Here is an 18,010-nt window from a genome sequence, read left to right on the forward strand (position 1 = left end):
GGAAAGGAAAGGAAAGGAAAGGAAAGGAAAGGAAAGGAAAGGAAAGGAAAGGAAAGGAAAGGAAAGGAAAGGAATCCATTCTGGTGCATAGCACATACAAATTGCACTTGCCCAGCAGTCACTTGTACAGAACATCCCATTTGCTCAACTTTTTGGATTTGACCAGGCAGGAAGATAAAACAGACAGTCTATCACACCACTTGGAACCATGGGCAAATTAACACATAGGATCATGGCACGTTCATGAATTTAAAAAAAAAGCATAAAATAAGTTTTTTAAAGCAACCTCTGTGAAGAGAAAGTGCAGTGAAAGAAAGGAATATAATTAAAGGAATGTGAAATAAATTTCGAGTTTGAAAACAAAGATTTTTGGAAGCTGAATTGTATGCATTAAATTTTTTTCCAGTCCTTGGGACTCATCATTTTAAATATGCTTGTTAGCTGGTATGTACTTGACAAAATCCTGCACATAATATGCTCTACAGAAAGAAGAGAATGAAAGGTAATTGCTGCAAACTTTCATCCCAGATGAAGGTATGATAAAGACCTTCCCTCAAGGTGGCACACCAATGAGAGCCTGGTATAAAAGGTGTGGTGCTACAACAGCAAGGATGCACGCTTGTTCTGCCTGAACAAAAGTCTACAACAATTTGCAAAGCTAGCTGTGCAGCCTTATTTTCCAATTTGAATTAAAAATTGCAGTGGAAAGTCTTTTTTCAGTTAAATCTGAATATAAAAGTAATCTGATTTAGCAATAATTCTAGTGGTTTTCTGTTTAGATATAAATGCAGATTCTCTCTCCTGGGTCATCACCAAACAGAAAGGAATTGTGTCACTGGAGAAGAACACGATGTACTGAATAATTTGAAATGCTCAGTTGACAGCACTAAACTACAAGTATAGGTGGTTTATAATGATTAAAGTAGAGGAGCAAAATATATTTCCATTATGAACTAAACCTTTCCAAAGAGTCAAAACCATGGTGATAAAGAGGACTAATGTGGAATTAGTCAGAGCTACAACGGCAATACCAACATTTATCTTCAAGAGATGACGGCTGAACTTGTCAAATAACAGCCAGCAGAGAGTTCCTTACTGAGGGTAGATACGTTCCACCTCTACAAACTGCATATTTTATAATCTGCTTATACAGCAGCTCATCTGTACAGCTGTCCCTTCTTTTTAAATCCACCGGCTGTTTTAGCTGTGCAATAAAGTGCTGAATTCCGTCTTCGGGATCAAGAAGGGTGCAAAACACACAAGCCCTTGCTCTTCTGAAACTAAAGGTAAAGCAAACTGTTTGCTTTTCTTTTAACTAAATGCTCTTCCTTTGTACCCTACTTCAGCAACTTTGTGGCAAAAAAAGAGGCAAATTACTTGTAGTAGACACATGATGCAATGCACTGCATGATGTAACTGTATTATAGATATGATGCTGAAACCTTTCCCTCAAGCTGGCAAACATCTCCATGCTAACAAACCCCACTGGCATCCAGCTGGGCAGAAAGGTCAAGCTAAGAACATCCTATTGTAGGATCTATTGTTCTCCTATGAACTGTGCCTTGTCTATCAAATTAGTCACTTAAAGAAATGAAACAGTTACTTGGTTAAATGGCTGTTTCCCCTGGCTATTAGACAAAATGTATTACATCTCCAGGCATACGGTCAAACGATTGAGAGTTTGACCTAAATTTACTTACTGTGCTAAACAGCCATAGGAAAAAAAAAGAATTATGCCTCCCTGCCTACTGTCAGCCACAAAGAACATCTATCAGTCTGTAACTGCAGATGAAATGCAGTTTTGTAGTTTTCTGTGCCAGCTTTTTGAGCAATTGCAGGTCAGGTGACAAAAGACATTTCAGAGAGTTTAGGGCTTTTTCTTGTTGTTTGGTGTTTTTCTTCCTGGAAGCTTTATGCTAACTCTTTTTGCACTTTGGGGATCCTAAAATGGTATGATTTAGAGGTGCTTTGGCTAAGCTTTTGTGGAATTTCCACTTGAGACAGATGCAAGATGAATCCTTACAAAAATACCGATCTCAAAACAGCAGAAGTACAAACAGATCATAGTCTCACACATTCGCTACACCAGACTAAAGACATGTGCACTTTTTAGAAATAAGCTTTCAATAGGGGGAGGGGGCATTCTGAAACTTCATAGACTCCCTTGATTTCCAGAGCACCTGCTCAAAGCTATTAATATGCAGCCATTTGAAAACTGGTGGAGTTCTTTTATCATTATGTCATTTAAAAGAAAGCTGGCAAAATATTACATTCAGTTAACAAGACTGAATATTTCCAATTGAAATTCAAATGTTTTGGGCATCCAACTGTCTTTAACTCTTTTATAAATAGATATTCATATTCTGGTAACAATAGTTTTTCAGTCCATAACACCCCTGAACGTGTGGCTCATGGCCATTTTGAGAAGCTGCAGGGGATGAGAAATAGGGCTCAGGGAGTGATCTACACCAACAAAGTAGGGCTTGTGTGCAAAGCAGAATGTGTAGGTGAGTGCCTGTGCAGTCTCCCTCAACTCAAAAGTAACCTGCAGTTTTACTGGGAAAAAGGAGAACTAGGGAATAAACACAAGTGTGTGGCAAACCTAGATGCCACAGCTGAGAGGAGCCCAAGGACTAATATGAGTAGGGACTGCCTCTACCAAAAGTAGCAGGACCTGGGGCTGGTCTATGAGATCAAAGGGTCTGGCTCAGTTTAGTGGAAGCATCTGTACCACGCCATGGGCAAAGCCTGTCAGGAGAAGAGGCCACTTCAGCACTAGAGGCTTCATCAGGTGACACTACCAGCAGAACAGGGAAAAAAGAACATGAAAAGCAACTTCCTGGCTGCTCATGAGCAAGCAGGCCCTAGTGACACACTTGGATAGCTGTGTGCATGTGTGTAAAACTTGTGAGCTTAAGGGACTGTCCTTGCAAATGCCATTTAGAATATTGTCTCTCCCAAATGTAGCTTTGCTGTTTGGTCTGTTACAACATTCAAACTGACGAGTTCCATTCAGTGGCATAGGTGGTTTAACTTGACAGAAATGTAACATAAAATAAATTTTTTTAATATTTCTGCCTTCATCTCCAGCTTACTTTTGGCACCTCTCACCAGGCTCAACAAAAAGAGTTTATTCTTGGTTATTCCTTTAACCACTTTCCACTCACAAAAGCTGCTATCACAGGATTTTTTTTTTTTTTTTTTAGGTTTTCTTCTTTGTTCTTATGTGAATGCACCTTTTTACAAAAACAAATGTCTTTTATCCCCAAGATGTAAAAGGAAAAGGTTGAGGAGAACCAAGTTTATTCCCAGTCCTAGGCACAGCCCAGCTTTATTTCACAAGATCAAGCAACAGGACATTCAACAACAGGCAGGGTGAGGGGAAGAAACAGACATCCTGACACACTGAGAGCATGTTGACAAACTTCTTTAAACATAAAAAGGCTTCCTTCTTTTTGCAAGTCATTTAAAGCTTTTGGTCCAAGGTTTTTGAACAAATCCTGCACTGGCAGTCCCTCATGGATTAATTTTTGAAAAGTATAGCTCACCAAAAGAAAAGCACTGCTTACAGATAAACCTTTGCTTGTGTGAGTCAAACCAGCACCCCCAGCCAACCCCCGTACACAGCCACACTTTAAAGTCTGGGGAAAATGAGCATTGGAGTCAACATTTTAAAGGCACTTTGAATATACATCTGGTGGCTCAAAAATGTTGCAGCCAACCCTTTTTTCCTTTCTCTAGAACATGATGCAGTGACCATTTCTCTAATGTTTCAGATTATTAAACCTGGATAATAATTCCTTGTTGCTGGCACAGTGCTCTCCACCTGCCCCAGGCCCCACATCCCTCCCTTCCCCCCCACCCCCGTAATTCAAATCTCTGCTCTTCATATACCAAATAAAGAACTGCAGTCAGAGACAAGGGAGTTGCAGCTGAGCTGACAGAGACAAACTTCAGGCTATACAAAAGATCTCCTTACAAGCTATGCCAAGCAGTATTACAAGCAAAGCCAGCAATCTGAACCAGCAGCCCTCTAATTCTCACTGCCTGCACTGTATTCCTACCTTCAGCAAAAAATCCTTCAGGGCAGCAAGAACAGCAGTAAACCTGTCATTAACAGCCCCAGTACTGTCACATCAGTGACTCTCCCATGTCAGCTACAGTCTTTAGCTCAGCTGTTTGCGTCTTTGGGGAGAACCTGCCCTACCTGTCAGGAAATAGAATGTGTACATTGGTTCCTTCATAAGCATATACAGAGCAGAAGTAAACAAAACAGCCCTGTTCTTTGGGGAATTGTGTTTATTCTTAAAAAAGAAGCCAAAAGATGCCTCTGTGAACAGTCCTAGATATGAACCAGCATGGTAGGATTTACATGTAAATAGATCATGTAGAGTAAGCCACTGTGAGTCGTTTCCTTTCCCTGCATCAGCACTGGGAAAGAGACTGTTTTTAGCACGTGCTTGCTATAGAAATGTGTTTCCAAAACACATCACTGAAGCTTTGAATTACAGCCAAACAATTGGCTGAACCTCTAGAAACCTACCAATCCTTACCTTGGGCACTGGCATCCAAAAGCACAAAAAGCATAAAAAAAGACCTAATTTTTCACGTCTCATCAACCTTTGTGCCATGTCAACACCAACTGAAAGCAACCACCACAAATCAGCGAGCATACCTGTTCAACAACAGTCTTAGGTGCTACCCAACAGCATCTGAAGAGAGAGAAATTTTATAAAAGCAACTTTTTGGTGCAGTCAAAGCATTTACACCCCAGCTGAGTTGTGGCAGTGGCAAACTTATGGCATTCTCATAAAGTAACACAACTTCAGAGAAACTTGAAGCATTAAGACAAGTTTTGAGGCGACCAAAATTGTTGGAGCTTCTTAATATCTCTGGCCACCTAAAATACAGAGGTATCACATGGGAGTGAGTAGAGAAGTAACAGCAGTGTCGAAATTTACTTGGTAGTGTGGTTAAGAGGCAGAAGAAATAAAAAGTATAAACATCTTCAATTTACAAAGCTCCACAGTACTGAACTTGGCAGGAAATTATTTCACAGCATATGTCGGAAAGCTCAATTACCTAAGTACACTCAGAAATCCAAATTAATCTAATAAAATACTTAAACCACTAAATCCTCGTGTAGGTACTCTCATTCAGAATTATGCTGGATTTTATGTTGTTCATCCTGAATTCTTTTTAACAATTAACTACTTGGAAGAATATACTTCACATCAACTACAAGCCCCATTCTTACAATTATTTGCATAGTAAGCCCAAAAGGAGCAAAATTGTCACTGAGAAAACAACAGCACCATGTACCTGAATATAGGGCTGTGAAAAAAGAATAGATACAGGCAAATGTATGTGTGCCCCTCCCCCAGGCATGCTGGCTTTCCTAGCATTGCAAACCAAAGAAGACAGAGATAAACAAGGCTACACAAAGTTGAGCTCCACAATCCAACAAAGATACCTTTCCGTATCCAGTGCTGACAAAACACAGATTTTTATTATGGAGTAAGCATCAGGATCTCTACAACAAAGCAGTACCACCAGCCACTGGACTTAAGTGTGCAATGATGTACATGTTCACTGGTGATAAATCCACAAAAAATCCGTAGACCATGTGCAAAAATAAAATACGAGTTATAATCCACAAATAAGGTATACACTTAGCAGGGCTTGTCAAACATTAAATGTTCTTAAAAGGGTCTCAGCTTTGTCTGTTCCTTAGTCAGAAATTATTTTAAATAACTCTTTTAGCAAAGCTTTAGTAGCAAGGAGTTGCAGAGAAACAGAGGAAACCAGAGAAAGCTCCAGAATAATCTAAGACAGCTTTCCTGCTAACACCATTCCAAGAAATATAAAATTCTACAATTCTTCTGACAAATTCTCTTCATTAGAATTGCTCAGCTTTACTTCATTTTGGTTAAATTTCTGTAAAGGAGCCTTCTCCTTTTTACATCCCTTTTCTCTGCCAACACTGTTTGCAGCAACCTTGTCTCTGGTGGTAACACAAAACCAGAACTGCAAGTCTATATATAAATATGCCATAAGATCCCCATATCTGTTGGGAAATATGAGATTCAACTCAAACATATTTGAAAGAAAGTTTAGAAATCACACTTCATTTTTAAACAAGGATTTCAACTCTCATTTTCTTCCTATTTAGTATTGCAAAGTCCTCCAAACTCACAGCATAGTGCCTAGACATCAAACCACCTTATTCTTGAGCCACCTTATATCTGGATTATGTTTATTGCCAAGACAGCCTGAGCTTCTGGGATCCTGCTAAAAGGAGGCGAAAGAGTGCCTCTTCCACAACAATTTACTCTGGAATGAACTTGAGGGCGTTAGCAGCAGGTGCTGTGAGAGAAGTAAAAAGCCTAGGAGGAGATCCCCTGCTGTTCTCTGTGTTCTTAAGGTCTCACTCAAGCATACGCCCGTGACAGCTTCAAGGTCTACAAGCTGAACAAAATTCCATGTCATTTGTTTTCTTTACATATATTCCAAGACTGAGAAAAAACAGTTGTCACAATGGGCAGCTTCAGATAAGTGAGTCTGACAAGTTTTCTTGCTTCCTCCCATGATTATACTCCAGACTATGAGTTTTGCTTAAAATGAAAACCTCTATTTTGAATTCCCTATGGAGAAATTCTCCATTTTTCATTCCTTTAAGAAAAAGTAATTCCAGTGAGGAATTTACTCAGCACTTCTTACTTGTGCAAAGTAGTTGATGCATGTCTGAAAACAGTTCTATGAGGATCTGCAAGAAAGTCTTGCCTGCTTTGGTAGGTGGAAGTAAAGAACCAAACCCTGAACTTAGAGACATTCTTTCTTTAAAGACATTCACCATGTCAAAGCTCTGCATCTGGAATTCCTCAGCAACTAAATGAAAATCAGCTTTTTTAATGCAAAGAGTACAGTAAAGATAATATAGGTCAAATACTCAGTTACCTACTGCCAGAAACAGTCAGCTGTTTAACTGATTAAAAGTTTTTGAAAGTTGACAAGACTGGGGGTTCTCCCAATTACATTAGAAACATGACTAGCAACGAAGACAAAATTATCTAAGGATGAAAGCAGATTATTTTCTTTTAATTGTGAGCCATGAGTCTGTAATCTTTTAGAGCAAGCCCTTTCTTTGGTGGGGAAAACACTCAGATGATTGTTTGTAATTGAACACCAAGTTTTGGCCTCTTCTGGTACAACTGGATCATCTAAAAATGCTTTCTTTTATTTGTCTGTCAACAGCTCCCCACTGCTTTTATTTTCAGTCTCTTGGTTTTCATTTTGCATAGCTTGATATGAAAAAAAGAAAAAAAATACAGCCTATGTTGATCCAAGATGCTCACATCTGTATCATGAGATTAATAGGATTATGCCAACATGGAAAATATGCAGAAAACATGGCAACATAAATACTTTCTGATACCAAGCGAAAAATATGAAAGCTGACACAGTAGGTTTTGTGATGCAAAAGTATTTTACAATGTCATTTGTGGACCATTCATTGTGATAAGCAATGGCAGGGACATCAACTTTGTTTCAAAGTATAAATCTTGGATAGAAAGAAACCTAAAAAGCCATCTGCATTCATCTGTAATGTGTAATTTCGCAGACTTGAATATTTGCTAAGTGTCTATCAAAAAAATTCAGAGTCAATTTTACAAAAAGAAACAAACTGATAGATCTGGAGGCCGAGGACTAGAGAGCACATAGACACAGAACAGACTCACAGCAGGAGCAGAATTAGCACAGGCTCCCACGTACTTGGCTGGGTCTGAAGAAAACCCTCATGTGTATAATTGTAGTCTTGGTTCTCATACACCTTTACTGATTTTGTGTCCTGTCAGGAAATTGTGCAAGACTGCCCCGTTGTCTCTCCCCATGTGATGGAAACATGTCACATCTTATATAATGGTATTAATGTGCACCAAACACCACATGGCTTAGATCTACATAAAGTACTGATCCAGTGCACACCATCTTTAAATTTCCCCTGATAGTATTTGAAATAGTGATGAAAAATGGTAAGACTGTTATTTCCCTCAACTCCTTTCAGTCAAGACAAGGCACTACAAATTATCACTGGAATTCTTACTGAGAAAAACTGTTTCTTGGAGGCAGTCACCACTTAAGAGAAGCTGGGAAAATTTGGGTTAGAGATTAAAAGAATGGAGAGCTGACAGCCAGGAGATGGGATTGGCTGGAAGCAGCAGCTCATGCTACTCCCCAGCAATTGTAAAGAGGATTTCACAGGAGCGCTCCCTAGACGTCACATGCTATCAAGAAGCCAGAATGGATATAATCCTATGAATCATGTATGGATGAAACATCCTGGAGCCTGTTACCTTTCCAGCTAATGTGAATCACTGCATCCAGCTGTTGAAGTAAACCTAGTGCAGGTCCACAGCACAGCATCCCTTTCGAAAAATGAAGGGGGAACAAAGGGAAACTGGATTTCAGATATGGTTCCTCACTACCATTTTTTTTCATAGTTAGTCTCGAAACAGAAACATTAGCATTGACTGACATAATCAACTTCTAGTCAGGTTTTCCTGCTGCAAGATGAATTAGGCTGTTTCTATATACTCTTCCCACACAAAATTGCATATATCCTTTTTGCTTGATGGAGAAATTGGAATTGGCTAACATTAGGCTCTTACATGACAATTAAGTTCAGCAGTGTTAAGAATGCCTTCATTCAGTTATTCATATTACTGAGATTGGGTTTTCTGTAGCATAATTGCTGCCATTTCAGATACACTATAACTAAAAAAAAAAAATTGTTTTTTATTCTCTCTTTCTTCTTAAAAATCCTACTGAAGCAAAATTTCAGTGAAAGATTAATGCAAGACTGGGGGAGATAAGTTTCCAAGAAACAGCAAAATTTAAGTGTTAATTATCAGCATGAATTGAGACAAAGTTCCTCCTTAGGATGTTTCTATCCTGAGGTTCCAGTGTCAAAGGGAAGAACTTGCCTTTCCTTCTTATCTTACATTCTATACTAATTAATTTACTTTAAACAAATCGAGAGGTGTTATTTCCCTGGCTTTCTCTCTCCCTAGTGTACATTTCCTTGCACTGATTTTAATTCAGAGCTACATGCTTTGGGAACTATTTAGAAAGGGTTGGAGTTAAAGAGGGTTGGGGTTTTTTTGTGATTTGGGACTGATTCAGTAGCACAGTTCAATTACAACTCTGAGTATTTACAAAAAAAGTGGAAAATGCTCAAGACAGGCAAGGAAGAAGCAGGCAAGGAGAAATGCCTGTGTCACACTTAGAAAAGCCATTTTCCTTCACCTTATGAAAAAAACGAAAGCACACAATTTTTCACATGACAAGCATATCCTGATGGATATTATAGCTTCCAGTGCGTGCAAAGCAATGTATTTTAAAGGTGATTTACAATTTTAAAAAAGACCAGACCCAAAACCTAGAACAAAGTAAACAAAAACAAACAAAAACCCCAACCAACCAAAATCAATACCAAAAACAAACAAACAAACCAAAAATAAACAAACAAACAAAACCAAAAAAAACCACAAAAAAACCAAAAAACCCTCAAAAACCAAAAAACACAACCAAAAAAAAAACCCCAAACCCAAACCAGGCTTAATCATTCTGAACTTTCCTATCTTATAAAGGAATGAAGAAAACCAGAATTCTTTTGTAAGACTGCACTAAAAATGATTATCTCTGATCTTCACTACCTTATAACTTTTTATAACAAGGCTTCCCAAAGAAATGATCCTCATCTCTCTCTCTCTCTCACTCATCAGTAATTTCAGAATCAATAAACTAATTTCCTCAAAACCAGTGATTTTCATCAAGCATTACGATATTCGGTAGTTATGCTAAGGAGGGAGAGTCTCAACACCTCAGCAGAGAGAAAGGCTGTAACTTTTGTTCCAGCCCTACTAGACAGGCAAAAATGCCCACACAGCAACAGTGTTGAAATCATACTATTTCCAAAAGGCATCAGCTGGTTCTCACATCTTCCCAGACACCAAAAACTCCAGCTACTCAGGCAAACCTGTAAGAAACCAGGGTCTGTTTGTTCTGCTGCTGGGGGAGTGACATGATTGAGAACTGCTTTCATAGTTTTTATAAAGGCAGTTCGATTAACTTACATACCTGAGTAGATGATCCAATCATCTGATTTAGTTAATCTAAATTCCTTTTATTCCTCAGCATTTATCTGTGCTTTGAAGACACAGGCAGCATTCATCACATCTGCAAGACAACTCAACATGAACAAACCCTCCTATGGAAAACATTCTCAAAGCCATCCATGCATCATAACATAAAAGTTTATGAAAAGAAAACCCCACATATAATTTAAGCACATGGCAATTATGATAGAGTGCATAAGGTGACAGAGATGCTCCCTTCAGGTTATCTTCTGCCAGATGTCTCAGATCTGAGGAGATCTGAGTGGGAACATGTATGCAAAACCCTTATAACTACATTCAGTAGTCACAGTCATTTTTCCCTTGGTCTCTTATTTTGTTACTAATGTTGGTAAAACTAAAAAAGAAGTGAAATATTTTTAAAATGGAAATAAAAATCTACAATAGCCGAAGTATCTTCTTGTCAACGAAACTGTTCTAGTTTTGGCAACCAGAGGAATGTGGTGAGCACTAATATGTGAATCGTTCACCCATCTTGTACCCTTTGTTATTAAAATTGTTGCTGTTAGTGCTTGTTTCTTATTTCATTGCTGTTTTCAGTAAATTGTTCTTATCTCAACCAATGATCTTTGCTTTTCCTGCCTCCCATTCCCCTCTCCATCCCACCTCAGGGGGAGAGAGACAGGGAGCGAGCGAGGGGCATGTGGTTAGGAGTTTTTCAGTGGGAATACTAAATTGGAGAATATCATTCCTAAACCACAACAGCCTTATTTGGTGCCCTATGCAGGGCTCAAAGGGCTGAGATAGCAACAGGTCTGACCAGAGCAGGTTGGAAACAAATTTGATCTGAACATTTGTTGTATTAGCTATGGAGCCACAGGTCACAAAGTTGCTTGGTCTGTTCATGTGGTTGTGGTACCCAACCCTGTATATATTCCCATAAGTGCTCCTCATGATGTTCTGTTTCAGAGCAGGGATTGTGTTCTTGCTGTACTGCAGCACAGGATTTGGAGTGTTTCAGTGGGAACACTATATTGGGGAATACCATTCCTAAACCATGACACGAAGAAATTATTTATTGTTTTGTTTGATAACTAAGTTTAACAGTACAGCTGGAGAAAAATACCACATGTTGCTGCACAAGAGGCAGTGTGATTCTGTAAGCAGCAATATCCAGCACTGGGAGTTTTGTCAGCGTGTAGACTGCAGAACCAGAGTTATTCTTTGGGTAAATAATTCATGCCACATACTGCTTTAGGGAATTGCATGCAGCTCATTTTCCCCATAACTGAGAGGACAGTTTAGCAAATGAATTAAAGCTTTCCATCCTGATGTGCAGTTGTGCAAGAGAACAACAACGAATTCACAGTTAGAGGAATAGGTTTTCTCTCACTCCTCCCTGCTCCATATACAAGCAAGACTAAGCCATTTGTTGAGCTTCATTTGGTTTTAAAACAGCTTTGATGATTCAAGTAACACTCAACTCAAATTAGCACCACAGTCTCTTATCCAGCTTTGTTGAACTAAAAATTGAACATAGTATTATTAGCAAACAGCAATACACAAAAATAATCAGTCTGCTAAACATCACTTCTTTCATCAAACACCAGAAAGATTTTCCTGTGATTTACTACTTAATTACAGCTAAAATCATGCTGTAGAAGAAGTCCACTCTTCATGGATTTTCCTCAGATTTGTTTATGTGCATTTTTGAGAAAGTTTATCCTAGAATTAGGCTATGGATTAAAGCCCCCCTACCAGATATGACAAGGAGAAGCATTGCTCTGTAGTATACCTAAAACACACAACACTTGTAGGCAATGTTCAGAAGCACAATTTATCAAAATCTGTGAAAAGAACACAAACACTGATGACAGTTTAAGGTCATCTGGTCACTTTTTAACTTTCAAGCACTTCATTTGGCAGGCCTGTCTGTGCTAGCAGACATACTGAATAATATCAAAGGTTTTGTGAAGACTTTAGGAAACAGTTACCTCAATAAGCAACCTGAATGCCATCTCTTATGGATTTCTCATGCCTTTCTTTCATTTTTTACAGTTAATGTACTTAAGTGTTTGTTCTCCAGTCATGGATGTGCACCTGTAACTTCACGTTCCCTTTGGGAGATCATTTGGGACAGGAGAATTAACAGTGTAGAGCTATGAGACATTCTCTCTTGAAATAACAATTCTAATTGTCACGCTCACTACAAAGGTATTAATTGACAAACCCCAGCATAAATTTTGGAATCCCAGAGGGAGGAACTGGAAAGACAGACAAGACTCTACACTGGCTATGAACATGTGGGCATTTAATTGCTCTCATAATTGTTTCAACTAATGGAAGACAGCATTTACCCAGTAAATTGATTAAATCTTTTCTTCTCTTTTTCTGCCTACTACTATTACATTTCCTTTGTGCCAGGCTAAGCAATTGCAGGTAGAAAGCACCTCAGAATTACCCTGACTATGCGCAAGGAGGAAGAGAATGTAAAAAACTTTAACTGAATTGCAGGAGACATCTGCAATCTCTACTGATTCTAAAAAGTGCCTGGAAAACATACGGAGGGAAGAAGTCTAAGTCTACCTGCCACAAGCCCTGATGCCATTCTCTCTTAAATCCTATTAAAGTGAAGACATGCCCACAGCACCTTGATACTGTGATACATGTATATAGTGACACACATTTCACAGAGGTTCTGTCTCGCTATTTCTTCACTTTTTCCCACTCCCCTGCCCCCAGAAAATCCAACTCTCACAGATGTGCTGGATTTTACACTCCATTCTTCAAAGCACCAGTGGTCAACCTCAGAACACACATGGATCTGACCCACAACTTGTCCTATGTAACAGTTTTACGTGTTCCTGTTTCTTGGAATCCTTCATGGTCTTCAATTTTGCCATTTAAAGGCAGACAAACAACTAAACTAAACAACATATGTTACTCTGGAGTATCTACCTGAAATTCCCATGGCTGCTAATGGCTTGGGCATTAAGATCATAGTTGTGAATATTTAACACAGCAGACATTTTGATCACTCTGGGTTCCCAGGGATTCATTCTGTACCTTGTTCCTTTCTTTACAGCAATGAACCACAATGCAAGTGTTGCTTGTTTTGTTTAAACACACAAAATTACAGGAGCTGCTTGTTTTGAATTCTCTCTCACACAGAAAGGAGCCTTCAGCAGAGTTCAGACTAAACACCGGCCCAGATTATCATGATACCATGATTTCACAGCACTGTATCACAGAACAGAACGTCCTATCCCAAAATACAACTGAAATACTTTTTTTTCTCTACTGATACCAAGCTTTCCCGTGGTAGGAGGTGAACCACATGCCTTCTGAAGCTACATTGTTCTTAATCATTGTTTTCAGTCAAGGCATTTTCTGCAGTTCCAGAAATGGAAACAATTCTGCAAAGATTTATACAACATAGAGACATCCGATTTTCACTGTTCTGATTTCCTAGGGCTTCACATTTTGTTCTTTCATAATCTCTCTTTCTTCCCAGTGGCCTGCTTCCCTACATATTAGGATTTTGTCACGCTTCAGGAATGGTATTCTCTAATTTAGTACTCTCTGGCCAGAACCAGGACAGATTTTAATTTTAGATTCAAATGATTTAAGATTAGTGCACCTGATAAGAAACGTTTTAGGATGTTTTCCTCCTCTCCTCCCATTAAGAAAAACAAGAAACTCTTACTTTACACACATTTCCAATTCTGTGCACTTCATGCAAATGTTAGCTGAACTATGGTGCAGAACTGCAATCTGTTACAATGGTGTACAATTTAGTTATACAGTACTAAGATTTTCACTAAAAGCGTCCAATTACCATCTAGTTTCCTACTCATTGGGATTTTGAATTTTATTTTTAAAAGGAAAAAAGGATTTTGTGATATTCCTGCAGAAGTGCTTATACACAGATAGTAAGGTGAGACTTCTGAGAGGATAGTCCTACTTCAATCTCTCAGAGATGGTCCACAGGATTCTTACAGGAGTCTTTGTCTCCACTAGCCTAAAGCAAAAGGGAGCCCCTGAAATGAAGTGACTAAAGTTATGTGGTGTGACCATCATGATTTACATTTGTAGAAATAATTTTTTTCTGAGACCTATCTTAAAATATCAACATGGGTACAGTCAAGTACTTCAGCATATAATAAACTGGTTATGTCAACACAAGAATCAGGTCCAGAGTTGAAAACATACTGAATGGCCCTATTTTATGCTCAAAGCTTATAAATGTAAAGCCTAAGAAAATGATTTTTGAAATAAAAAGATTTTTAAAAGAAAAAGAAATTCAACTTTCTAAGGAGACCAGAACCTTCACAGTAACTTCACTGTTTTCTGGAACAACAAAACAACAGAAGGAAAAAAAACCCACTACAGCTTTTTTTGAAACTACAGTTAGGGCAACACAGCTTGCCACTGTTAGAACTAAACATAAATTAGGCAAAATACATATCCAGTGTGTTGAAGCAACAGCTGAAGTTTGATATTAGCCTGGTTGAATCTCTGCCAGCATCTTAACATTTGGATACATATTTGAAACTTACTTAGACATCAAATCAAACATGTGTACCGTGCAGATTTGCATGCATAACCTTCTTTTCAGCAATGAAATTTTGTCTGAATAGCCTTAGATTTTAGCAATTACTCTCTTTCAGCTTAAAAGAAGGAAAGCTCTAAAAGGCAAAACCACTTTGCTATTCAACTGTATTCAAAAGTGTTTACACCCTGTAAGAGAACCCAAAAGCAAATCTGTGCTGTCCCAAAGTGATTATTTCATATTATATTTACTGCCTATGACCTGCTGTTCCATATGAATGGCCACACTGAGCCAGACTCTCTGTGACAACAGCCAGTAGCAAATATCTGGATAAAGAGCACAAGAGGAGGGCGAGCACGAAGCGGTACTACAACATATCCCTCAGTTTTTCAGGCACTTTCTGCACCAGAGAGGACATTTTTGCCTTCAAAACGCCCTCGTGAGATTTCATCTGCCTCATCACTTCTGAGCCCAAGCCTACCTAAAAGCATTTGTACTTCCACACGGCAACAAGTGCCCCAGGATTATCAACCTGGTACATTTCCAGCCTGCCACTGCCTCAGCATCGCTTGAGGCTCCTCCAGTCCTTGGGTTATGAGAAAGTGTGGTTACTTGCTCCTTAGTCACCTTTTCCATGGCACCCAGGATTTTACAGCCTTCCGTCCCGTCCTCTTGACAGCCTTGCTTTCCTCAGCCCTAAGGAGGCCAGGTTAACCAGCTGGGGTTTGTGTGGGAGCCATTCCACCTCTCCAAGTATCCCTGCTGCCTGCTCCTGTTGCAGTGTGAAACGAGGAAGTGAATATTGGAAGTGCTCTGAGTTTTGGAGGGGAGGCACAGAGGTGTTTTAGATGGGTATGAGCCCATTAACTCAGGGGTTTTCTCAGTCAGGGTTAGAAACTTGGCAATATCAGCCTGGAACTGGCTAATTCTAAATTAACTAGCCCAAAGACAGGAAGCAATTCAGCAACTTGGAGCAGCATTTTGCAAGTGCTAATTAACTTAGCTTAAATTTTTTAAGAAGCAGTCTGAGCTAAGTAAAACAAACATGTTTCATGCACATTCTTCTGGCCATCTTTTCTCCTAGTTTCCACTCTCCCAGAAAGCTGTCATAAAAGGCTCCCTCCCTGGAGTCGTGCCCTGTTTTAGCTCCACTCATTTTTCCTCCTCCAGACTAAAACACACAGAGAAACAACTTCTGCAATTCCTCTTCTCTAGCTCTCATGCACCTGGCTTCTGCCCAATAATTTTATAGCAAGGAAAACCCCCACTTAACTCTTTTCTGAGCTTCCAACTTCCAGATTTTTTTCCCATTTCCCTCTGTCCTACAGTTGTTTTCAAATCTTGAAAATGAGGAATATCATAGGAGAAGGAAAATAAAATTGAAGGTGGGCAGGGGAGGTATTTACATAGTCAAAGACATCAGGCAATTTTTTTTATGACCCCCACAAATCAAAAAATAACTGAAAAAAATTCAAGGGCAATATCATATGGAGACATTCTGAAGGGCATAAATCACTCCCAAGCAGTGTGAAAAAATGGGAATTGTGTCTGAAACAAGGTAATGAGGTCAATACTGCCCCTTCCTAGAGTGAGAATTCAGGACTAGAAAAATTATCCGTATCTATCAGGAGTCAAGATTTTCCTAACCACGTAGTAGAGGCTGTAAAATTGCTTCTCAGATTGCACTCCTAACATAGAACTTGTATTAAAGGAAGAATAAATTTCACAGTCAAATTTTCCAGTCAACATTTTATGGCACAAAGAAGGAAGACTGAAGTGCAAAGGGCACAAATCTCCATCAGACATATTCTGAAGGTATGGGTTCTACCAGAACAGTAGCTGTAAATTGCTAGTAAAAAGTATGTAAATGGTTTATAACTTTGTGACATGAGAACCTGCTTATGAATAGGCTTCTGAAATGGTCATCTCATTTCATTAGCAAGGAAATTATCCAGTTGTCTCTCTTCTCCACAGTTCTTAAATTCACCCTGTAGTGCTCCACATGAAGACACACACACACAGAGTTGAAACAGAACCTCTGGGCATGTTTTTGAGCTCCTCCACAGCAACTAACTGGACAAAAGCAAACCCTAACTCTGTTCATACATTGGAATTCTCTATGAGAGGCTCTGAAGATCCATTACCGGTTGTCTCACGTGTTTCTTGCCCTTACACATGCTGCTAGTGAGAAGTGGGGATGTTCCATATTGCATTTGCTGTAAGCTATACACACTGGGCACTGAAAAGGATGACCAGAAATCTTGCAGGATTTAATTTACAGTCTCGCATGTTGTAAGCCCCTCAGGACAGGAAACTCTCCTGGTTTTATATATCTATAAAACAACATGCATACCTATGACACTGTATAAATAACAGGATTGGATTAAAAACATCTGTAGACACTCTGGCTGATCTATTGTCTTTCTGCCTGCTGTCTCTTCATAATTTTTGATGGCAGAAAAGCCATTTCACACAACAGGAATGCTGGTGGTGCTGATCCAGCTATATATGAATCTGTAGAAACATGTTAATAAGAGATTCAATGAATAGAGAAATTAAAAAATAATAATAATCTGTCCTTCAGACATGACCTCCTGACAGGTTTCCACTTCATTTTTGTTTACTTTTGGGCAAGCAAATATAGGAAACATGGATAACTCAAAAGAGTTTCGGAAATGGGGTAGTAGGCATTAAGGACAACATTTCTTTGATGCAGAGCTAAGACTGTTGTGATACAGCTTTTCTCTGGCTGCCCAAAACTGTCGGCAACGATTCATCTATTGTAAATTGCTTCTGTGAAAGCAAAAATAATGTATGTCCACAACATGGTGATAGTCACAGAAGATATAAAGAGATTCACATGCTGTGCAAGTATTGAGTTCAGAAATAATGCTAAAAGGGAGGCAGACTGTTATTGATACCAAGCAGGGAAGGGAACAACTACATTTCCAAGAGAGAGGCAAAGAGGAATCCTAAATTTAGAACAAAATTCAGAACTGAAGCCAAGATACTGTCACCACCAGAGCTGCGTGAACATCTCACAGAAAACCCTTCAACAGTTTTAAACTCAGCTCACTTAGGTTTAGAAGAGGGGGGGGAAATCAAGTCCCTTCACGTGAATCATCTCTGCATCCTTCAAATCACCACGTAAAAATTAAAAATGAAACACTTCCCTCCCTGCCCAGCTATATGCTTTTCTAAATTGATTACAAGCCTTTCCCTTTGACTCCCTAGTCCAACTTCTGGCAGCTGGTCACACGGTAGGTCTGCTGAATCGGATGAGTCTGCTCTGCTTTTGCAGTACACCTCAGGCTGCTCTCAC

Source organism: Corvus kubaryi, unplaced genomic scaffold (genome assembly GCF_017639235.1).
Source record: "Corvus kubaryi isolate FWS band 111438036 unplaced genomic scaffold, C.kubaryi_AGA036_p1.0 67, whole genome shotgun sequence".
Classification (NCBI taxonomy): domain Eukaryota; kingdom Metazoa; phylum Chordata; class Aves; order Passeriformes; family Corvidae; genus Corvus; species Corvus kubaryi.